This window comes from Sturnira hondurensis, unplaced genomic scaffold (assembly GCF_014824575.4).
Source record: "Sturnira hondurensis isolate 20B ecotype Veracruz unplaced genomic scaffold, ASM1482457v3 Scaffold0003201, whole genome shotgun sequence".
NCBI classification, from domain to species: Eukaryota; Metazoa; Chordata; class Mammalia; order Chiroptera; family Phyllostomidae; genus Sturnira; species Sturnira hondurensis.
The window spans coordinates 943,026-951,681 of record NW_028075832.1 but is presented as its reverse complement, the minus strand read 5'-3'; positions in this window follow the sequence as shown (position 1 = coordinate 951,681).

Genomic DNA, 8,656 nt, shown 5'->3' with positions numbered 1-8,656 from the left:
TGTGTGAATTCTTTATATATTTTGGAGATCAAACCCTTTTCTGAGGTATCACTGGCAAATATGTTTTTCCATGTAGTTGATTCTCTTTTCATTTTAATGCTGTTTTCTTTAGCCATGCAGGAGCTTTTTAATTTGATGAGGTCCCATTTGTTTATTCTTTCCTTTATGTCCCTTTCTCTAGGGGACATATCAGTGAAGATGATGCTGAGTGGAATATTTAAGATTTTCCTGTTGATGTTCTCCTCTAGGACTTTTATGGTGTCGTGACTTATATATTTAAGTCTTTTATCCACCTTGAATTTATTTTTGTGTATGGTATAAGTTGGTGCTCGAGTTTCATTTTTTTTTTGCATGTAGCTGTCCAGCTTTCCCAACACCATTTATTGAAGAGGGTATTTTTACTCCAGTTTATGCTTCGTTCCAATTTGTCAAATATTAGTGGACCATAGAGACTTGGGTTTATTTCTGGGCTCTCTGTTCTGTTCCATTGGTCTATGTGTCTGTTCTTATGCCAGTACAGGCTGTTTTGATTACAGTGGCCTTGTAATACAGTTTGACATCAGATACTGTGATTCCTTCTACTTTGTTCTTCTTTCTCAAAATTGCTGCAGCTATTCACAGTCATTTATGGTTCCATATAAATTTATGAAACGTTTGTTCTATATCTGTAAAATATGTCATTGGTACTTAATAGGGATTGTGTTGGATCTATAAGTTGCTTTGGGTACTATGGACATTTTGATGATATTAACTCTTCCAATCCATGAGCATGGTACATGCTTCCATTTGTTTGTGTCTTCCTTAGTTTCTTTCTTCAGTGTTGTGTAGTTTTCTGAGTACTGGTCTTTTACCTCATTGGTTAAGTTTATTCCTAGGTACTTTATTTTTCTTGTTGCTATATCTCCAATGGGATTTTTTCCCTGATTTCTCTTTCTGATATTTTATTATTGGTATACAAAAATGTCTTTGATTTCTGAATATTGACTTCATATCCTGCTGCTTTGCCAAATTCATTTATTCAGTCTAGTTTTTTTGGTGGAGTCTATAGGATTTTCATAGTGAATCATTTAAAAGTCCTGTTTCAGCTGTGGCTAGTGTTATAGATCCTTCCAGGTCTGGCTGGGCTGTATGAAAGAGGAAGCAAATGTCCAAATCTTTGTCCTCTGGGAATTTAAAGGCTCATCTTAGGGAGATTTCTCACTGAGGGTATATAGCAAAATTAGCTGTGAGACCAGAGCCCCAGAATCAGTATTGGCATATAAATTTTAGTCAGAGCCTATGATCCAAAGGGTTAGATGCTGATATCAGAGCTGAGTCATTGTGCCAGATTCTGAGAATTTGAGATGAAAGGAGGCCCAAACATGTGCAGGGTAAACAGGGAGGGACTCAGGATGATGCTCCAGCCAGAACAAGTGCTGCCTGCAGTGCATGGTTTCTTTGAAGTTCTTATTGGGGTGTGGTGGGTCAGATGAGTTCAATGAACCTGAGACACAGACATGTGGAAATCCAAGGACTGAGATAAAAGGCCACAGAAAAAGTCCAGAGAGGGAGTTAAAGTGAGCAAAATATCAGTGTGAAGGGACAATATTGATTTCCATGTTTGTGTTTTGGAAAGAGATCTAAAATAGACTGTGATGAAGCAGCCTTCTTAAAGAAATTATAGAATACTCAGACTCTGATTTTGGGGTAGCAACATCTGAAAACTAAATTTTATTTTAAATATCAGGTAGTAAACATAAATAATTTACTTTCTAAAGAGGTTAAATTATGTATAGTTTCAGTATAAATTCTTAGATGAGTGATTTAGAAATAACTAACCAAAAATAGAAGCAGCCAAATATTTTTTTTTCTTTTTGGGTAAGATAGAAGGTAAAAACTTACAGTTGATTAATTGCAAAACACACCTCCCACTTCTTTCTCTCTTTGCTCCTTTCCTCTTTCACTATTAAATTGGTAACAAATGTCTATAATAAAACTTGAAAGCCAAAACAAAAAGATAATTGGCAATAAGATTTGTCAAAGGCCTACATTTAAAGAGTTAAAATAAAGCAGAAATTAATTTTAAATGGTCATAATACTTTTTTATGAGTTTGTTTTTATAGTGAAGCAAAAATAAGTTCACAGTTGTATGTGGAAAACTGAGTTTATCCTTGTATTGTTATTTATTAATTATTGTATTATTTCCCATAAGAACAACTGTAAACCTACTTTGCCTCACTCTGTATCATTCTTAACATTTTTTGTGCCATGCACATCCCTGGCTGTCAGATAAAGCCTGGGGACTTCTCACAACAATGATTTTAAATAGATTAAAATAAAGCACACAAGACTATAAAAGAAGCCAATTACAATGATATATAATTATCAAAAATATAAAAATTTTGACACAGTAATATATACACTCTTTAAAATTAATGCATTAAATGGCAAGGAAGTAACTATAGGTCTATTATGATATGATTCTGATGAGATCAGGATTGTGCTCACTTTAGCAGCTTATATATGCTGATGAGTATGAACAACCTTTCCTGATACCTGCAAAAGTTATATGATATGAAAACATCTGAGATTTATATCCTTTACATATGTTCCTCTAAATCCCTCCCCTGTTTCCCCTGAAATTCCCTCCCCTCTCCCCACGGGGGTGGGATGGGATGGGAGTAATAGAAAACTGTACTTGAAAAATAATTAAATAAAAAAATTGGGGAAAAAAATCCCATAGGGAAAAAAATCTGATATTTATGTTGATGAAAAGGTCAAAGTTAATGTTATCACTACTATATTTTGTTGTTTACACTCAAAATTCAATGGTATGTAGATTGCAATTAGTAAAAATAAATATGTAAATTTTTCCTATTCATGTTTACAGACTCCCTGAATTCTGTGGGTTATAAACTCCACTTAAGAATCCTTGCTCTAAGGAATAAGTATATGTTATATATTAATAGAAAAAGTATGACTCAGGCCCTGGCTGGTGTAGCTCAGTGGATTCTGCGTGGGCTACGAACCAAAGTGTTGCTGGTTTGATTCCCAGTCAGGGCACATGCCTGGGCTGCAGGCTGAGTCCCAACTTGGGGTACATGAGAGGCAACCACACATTGATGTTTCTCTCCTTCCCTTCCTCTCTCTCTAAATATAAATAAAGATAAAATCTTTTAAAAAGTATTACTCTAAAAAAAGAAAAAGTATGATTCATACTCCTACAATTCATCACAGCATTATTCAGAATAGCAAAGATATGGAAACAAACAACATATCTATGAACAAAGAAAATGTAGAAGAAGGACAGAAAGAAAGAATATATCTTATGTACATACAATGAAATATTATTCGCTTTTAAAAAAGAAAGAGATCCTGCCATCTGTGACAGCAATGGGTGGACCTGGAGGACATTATGCTAAGTGAAATGAGCTAGTTACAGAAGGACAAATGTTACATGATTCCACATATATGAAGCGTTTAGAACAAACTCACAGAAGCAGAAACTACAGTAGTGGTTTCCAGGGTCTAGGGGTTGGGGAAATGGAGAGTCATTGTTCATTGGGTATAGTGTTTCAGTTATGCAGGATGTATAAGTTCTGGAGACATGCTATGCAGCATAGTACCTAGACCTAATAATACAGTATTTACAGTATCCTGCCCTTCAAAATTTGTTAAGGAGTTTAGATCTCACATTAAGTGTTTTTATTACACTCACACACAAAATGCCAACCAAACAAAAAACAAAGAAAAAAAAGCAAAACCAAAAGGACACCAGGAAACTTTAGAAGGTGTTGGATAAAGTCCATTCTCTTGCTCTCGATGATGGTATCAGCACTGTTTCATGTCCAAACTCATCAAATTGTACAACATTAAATATGTGCACTTGTCTGCATAGCAATTATAACTTAATAGAGCTCTTAAAATAACAATTTAAAAAGTATGGACCAGTGATACAAGCCTTCAAAAAATACAAATGCCCCATGAGCTGGCTGGCCACCTCCCCCAGGGCATGAATAATTTCAGTGATTATATTTCTCATTTCTAGGAATTTTATGTTTAAAAAAATCTGGCTGGTAATTTTTATGTCTCATTTCTTCATGTACATTTTTGTACTTATTTCATTCTTTAAAATAATTATCACAGTTATTTAAAATATATTAGTTCTACTGATTTTCACTCATAGTGTCTGGTTTTATCACGCAGAAACACATGTGCCTTGCACTCTGTGTATGTGAGGGAGCTCTTTGAGGCCTGAGCTTAAAGTGCTTTCTTCTAGAAAGAATTTAGATTCTGTCAACTGCTGGGTGGGAGAAGGCATCACCTACCTAGACATTTTTTTAATGAATTTTTAGCTTTATTTTTGTTTTTAAGGTCCAGACAGGTATTGTGAGCAGAGGTTCTAAATCTTTGTGAGGATCGGATTATGGTAGGAACTTTCAGGGTAGTTATTTTTTTTTTCTACCCAGATCTAAAGATGAGACAAGAAAGTATCTCAATGCCCCTTTGAAGGTGTAATTTTATGGTAATCCTGGTTTAGAGATTGTCTCCCCTGGCCCCCACTTTATCGGTGGATTGGTGGACAACCACAAGACAAATTCTATTACAAGTACTTGTTTTCCTCTCTGCATATGTGTTTTTCTTATTGTTTCTGGTCTCTGAAAATTTTCCTGACTTTCTTGCATACTCAGTCCTCCATTAGTTTTTTTTTTAATACTTTATAAGCCTTCTTTTTTCTTTTTTAAAAAATGTATCTTATTCTCTACTGGGAGGATTTCTTCGGGCACCTAGGAAATGATATTTTCAGATTCTGTTCTGATTGACTATCTTACTTAATCTTTACAATAATACTATGAGATAGCTCTTAAATTCTCTTTATTATAAATGTAGCAAAGAGAATTAGCAAGAGCAGTTAACCTGCTCAACATTACCCAGCAAGTCAGTAGCCACCAAAACTCATGTTCTTTCCCTTTTACTACCCTGAATTTTGTTCTATGCCTTGACATAGCATTGCACATCATATGCATTACATTATAATAGTAGGTCCATTCTGGCAGAAATTGTCTCTTTTGTCTCCTCACATACACCCAGTATCTAAAGCACAGTTAGCACATAGGAAAAGGTTAATAAATGTTCATCAGATCAATAAATAAGTGGGTTTCTATGTTACCATATTACCTTCATAATGCTAATTTTTAAGGTTGTATAACATACCATTGAGTTGATAGTTGGGGCAGTGTATTTTTAACTCATACCGAGATATTGAAACATCTGCCTACAAGTGCAGAAATTCTCCGGAACTGGTCAACTATTTTTTTCTTGTACTATCGCTTCCACACAGCCCAAATCCTTTTCAGTGTTTTTATTTTATTTTATTTTTTATTTTCTCTCTCTCATTCTCTCTCTTTCTCCCTTTCTGTCCCTCCCCTCCTCATAATAAGACCCCTGCATTTCAGCCGTCCACATTGGGCTGGTGAGTTCTCTGCTCCTGGTTTTGGGGGCTTTGCTGGTAGTTTCCCTTTAATTCCCGGAGCTATTCTTTGTAGACATTAGTCAAAAGAGCAACGTGATCTTAGGGATTTTTTTCTGCTGTGCAACTGACCATGAAGTGAAGTAAAAGGGCAGACTATTTATAAGTCAAGTGATTACAGGTGCAGAGAATAGATAAGAGCTTAGCTTTGTACAGGTTGGGAGAGCATTCTTACAGAGTTTCCTTGTTCAGGTTATTCCAGTGTAGTCTCAAATTGAAAGCCACCATGTACTGGAGATGAATTTACCCCCACCTAAGTTGCTTGAGAAGTCTGTCATTGTCAGTCCATATCATTAGATTTTTTTCAGTCAACAACTGTTTACTAAGTACCTGCTACAAGCTAACACCATGACAGGAGGTGATAAAATTGCAGGGGAGAACGATAAGATCAATAATACTCAGGAATACCTGCTACAGCTGATATATGTGCAAAGAGGTACTGATAGCCAGCAGGGCCCTGCTTCCTGTGGGGTGAGCAAAGGTGGCTCCCTAGGCTTGTTTGGCAGTTGAGGCTGCCCACGCCTTCCCTGGTTATCCTCAAATGGCCTTGCCAGACTCGGTCTTTCTCAACATTTTTCACTTTCTCTGTCCTTTTCCACCCAGTTTGGATTTTAGCTATCAGTTGTTAATATTAATATTTGGTATTAACATTTGTAATTTAATATTAATAATTATCATTTATACTTGAGTCATTTATTTCTCCAGGAAGAGAGAGAGAGACATTTCTGGTTCTATCTTCTCATTCTCTGGTGATTGTTTCTATTTAAGTCATTTAAGATGCATGAGTCTGAAACACTTTTTCCCAGTTTTGTCCCTGAAATTCTTTGTTTCCTATTTTATTCAGGTCCCCCAAATTCTTTGAGGCCTAATTACTTTTGTTTATTTGCTTGTTTATTTATGTAGGTATTCTTTTTCTGTACTCTTGCCCACCATAATCTCCCTTGCCTTTCAAATTACAGAAGTATTCCATATGCCAGTCTTTTTAAATTAGCTATGTTTGGTTCTACTACATATACAGTATTTTTATCTTGGACAACTTGGGTATATTTTTTAAAACTAATGTATGTGAAACTTTCTTACCTCAATTTATTCTTTTTACTTCAAGGGTTAGATGCCATTTGTGTCTCTCTTTTTTTAAGATTTTATTTATTTATCTTTAGAGGGGAAGGGTAGAAGAGAAGGAGAGAAATATCAATGTATGGGTTGCCTCTCGTGAGTCCCCTGCTGGGAACTGGCCTGCAACCCAGGCATGTGCCCTGACTGGGAATCGAACTGCGAATGTGTGGTTTGCAGGCCTGAGCTCAATCCACTGAGCTATACCAGCCAGGGCCCATTTGTGTCTTTTTGTCATTGTACACAGAATTGTGCTTCATAGGCTTGTTTTTAGATTTAAGATGTTAATACACACAAAAATAATACTAAAGTGCTCACCTTCATAGAATAAATGCTGATTAGCTACAGGTTTGGTCTTTTTTTCCTTTTTCATTTTTTTCTCTCTTGCAGTCCAGTATTCATTCATTCTTTATTTCTGTAACAAAACATTCAAAATATGTATTAATGTTCCCAGTACTTTGTAGGCACAGGGTGTACATGAACTAGTAAGACATGGAATCCTCCACAAAAGATGGGAAGACATACTGTTTGAAATGCCAAGAAACAAGAGCTGGACCTGTGCTATTTTTGTCCAATACATAGTTCATGATGGGTTTGACTCTGATGTCTGTGAACCACCTATTACTTTGAAAGAATTTTGTTACTGATTCAGATTTTCTGCTTTAGGGCCTTAAGCTTCCTGTGATAGACATGTTGAATGTTTTATAAACCTAAGTAAGACACAGTATCTGTATTGAAGCTTAATGCAGTGTATTTGAGAAAATTGGTTTTTCTGTAAGGAAATAACCCCCTATCACCCTGACCCCAGGCAATGAGTTTCAGATGCATTTAGGAAATCTGATAATCCTTGCTGCCTGTTATTTCTGAGTGTGACTTAATTGAGTTGAATAAATATTTACTAGGAGCCACAAAAGGAGCCTCCCAGCTTCTGCATCAGGTTTGATGCAGAGATTGGCTGAAAGGGGGCAGAGGGCCATCAGAAGAGACAGGAATACACTCCTGGTGGCCAGGAAATTCCAGACTGTGTTGGCTATGGTCCTAGATGAATTTCGGGGCATAGTGTTGAAGAAGCAAGTTCATGTCCTATTTCTGAAGGGGCTGTTTTCTGAAATACTTGGTTGGAAGTGGCAAGATACATATAACTGACATAATTAGGCCTTGAGGTCACGTCCAGTAATGAGTTAGTGTCGGGTGAGGCTCCGATGCATGGAGAGGGCTGTGCCAGCAAACATGTGCCACCCTGGAGAACCGTCTCCACCTGATCTTTGATTGTGGCAGGATCAGGAAGGAGTTTCCTCCTGATCCTGCCACCAGTTGTCTGAGTTGCCTGCTCCCTTGAATCTTCCAGCATAGTTCTGATCAACAATTTTTCTCTTGGAAGGTATGAGGAACTGTGATACCAGCCCAGGCCGGCATCCCACCACCAAATCACAACGCATTCGCATTTTTTTCCTATGGTGTTTTAATAGACACATGGTGTATAAAGGTCATATTTTTTCTCTTATTTTTGGACATATTCATTGAGGCTAGGAAATATACCTTCTAAGGTCCTTTGACCACTTGGTTTCAGTTTAGGATTGAAATCCCTTGCACAACTGTAAGACAATGCAAACATAAAGCATAGGCTATTACCTGAAAAACAAGTGATGGGTTGGGGAAGCTCTTCACACCACTGTCACCTTTTAACCTTATTATTAACATGTCAGCAGCTGTAGGCACATAACTCTCAGGAAGCATCAGTGGCTGGGCCTCTATCAGTGATTTTCCAATTAGATACCAACTGAGTGGGAATAGGGATATGGTGGTGTCGATTACGGTCTGGACACAATGAGTCCTAACATCTTTTATTTATGTCTTATACATTCTTTTAACAACTATGTCCTAAGCACCTGCTATGGGGGCTCTGTGCTAATTCCTGAATAAATATTTACTAGGAGCCACAAAGGGAGCCTCCCAGCTTCTGCATCAGGTTTGATGCAGAGATTGGCTGAAAGGGGGCAGAGGGCCATCAGAAGAGACAGGAATACACTCCCG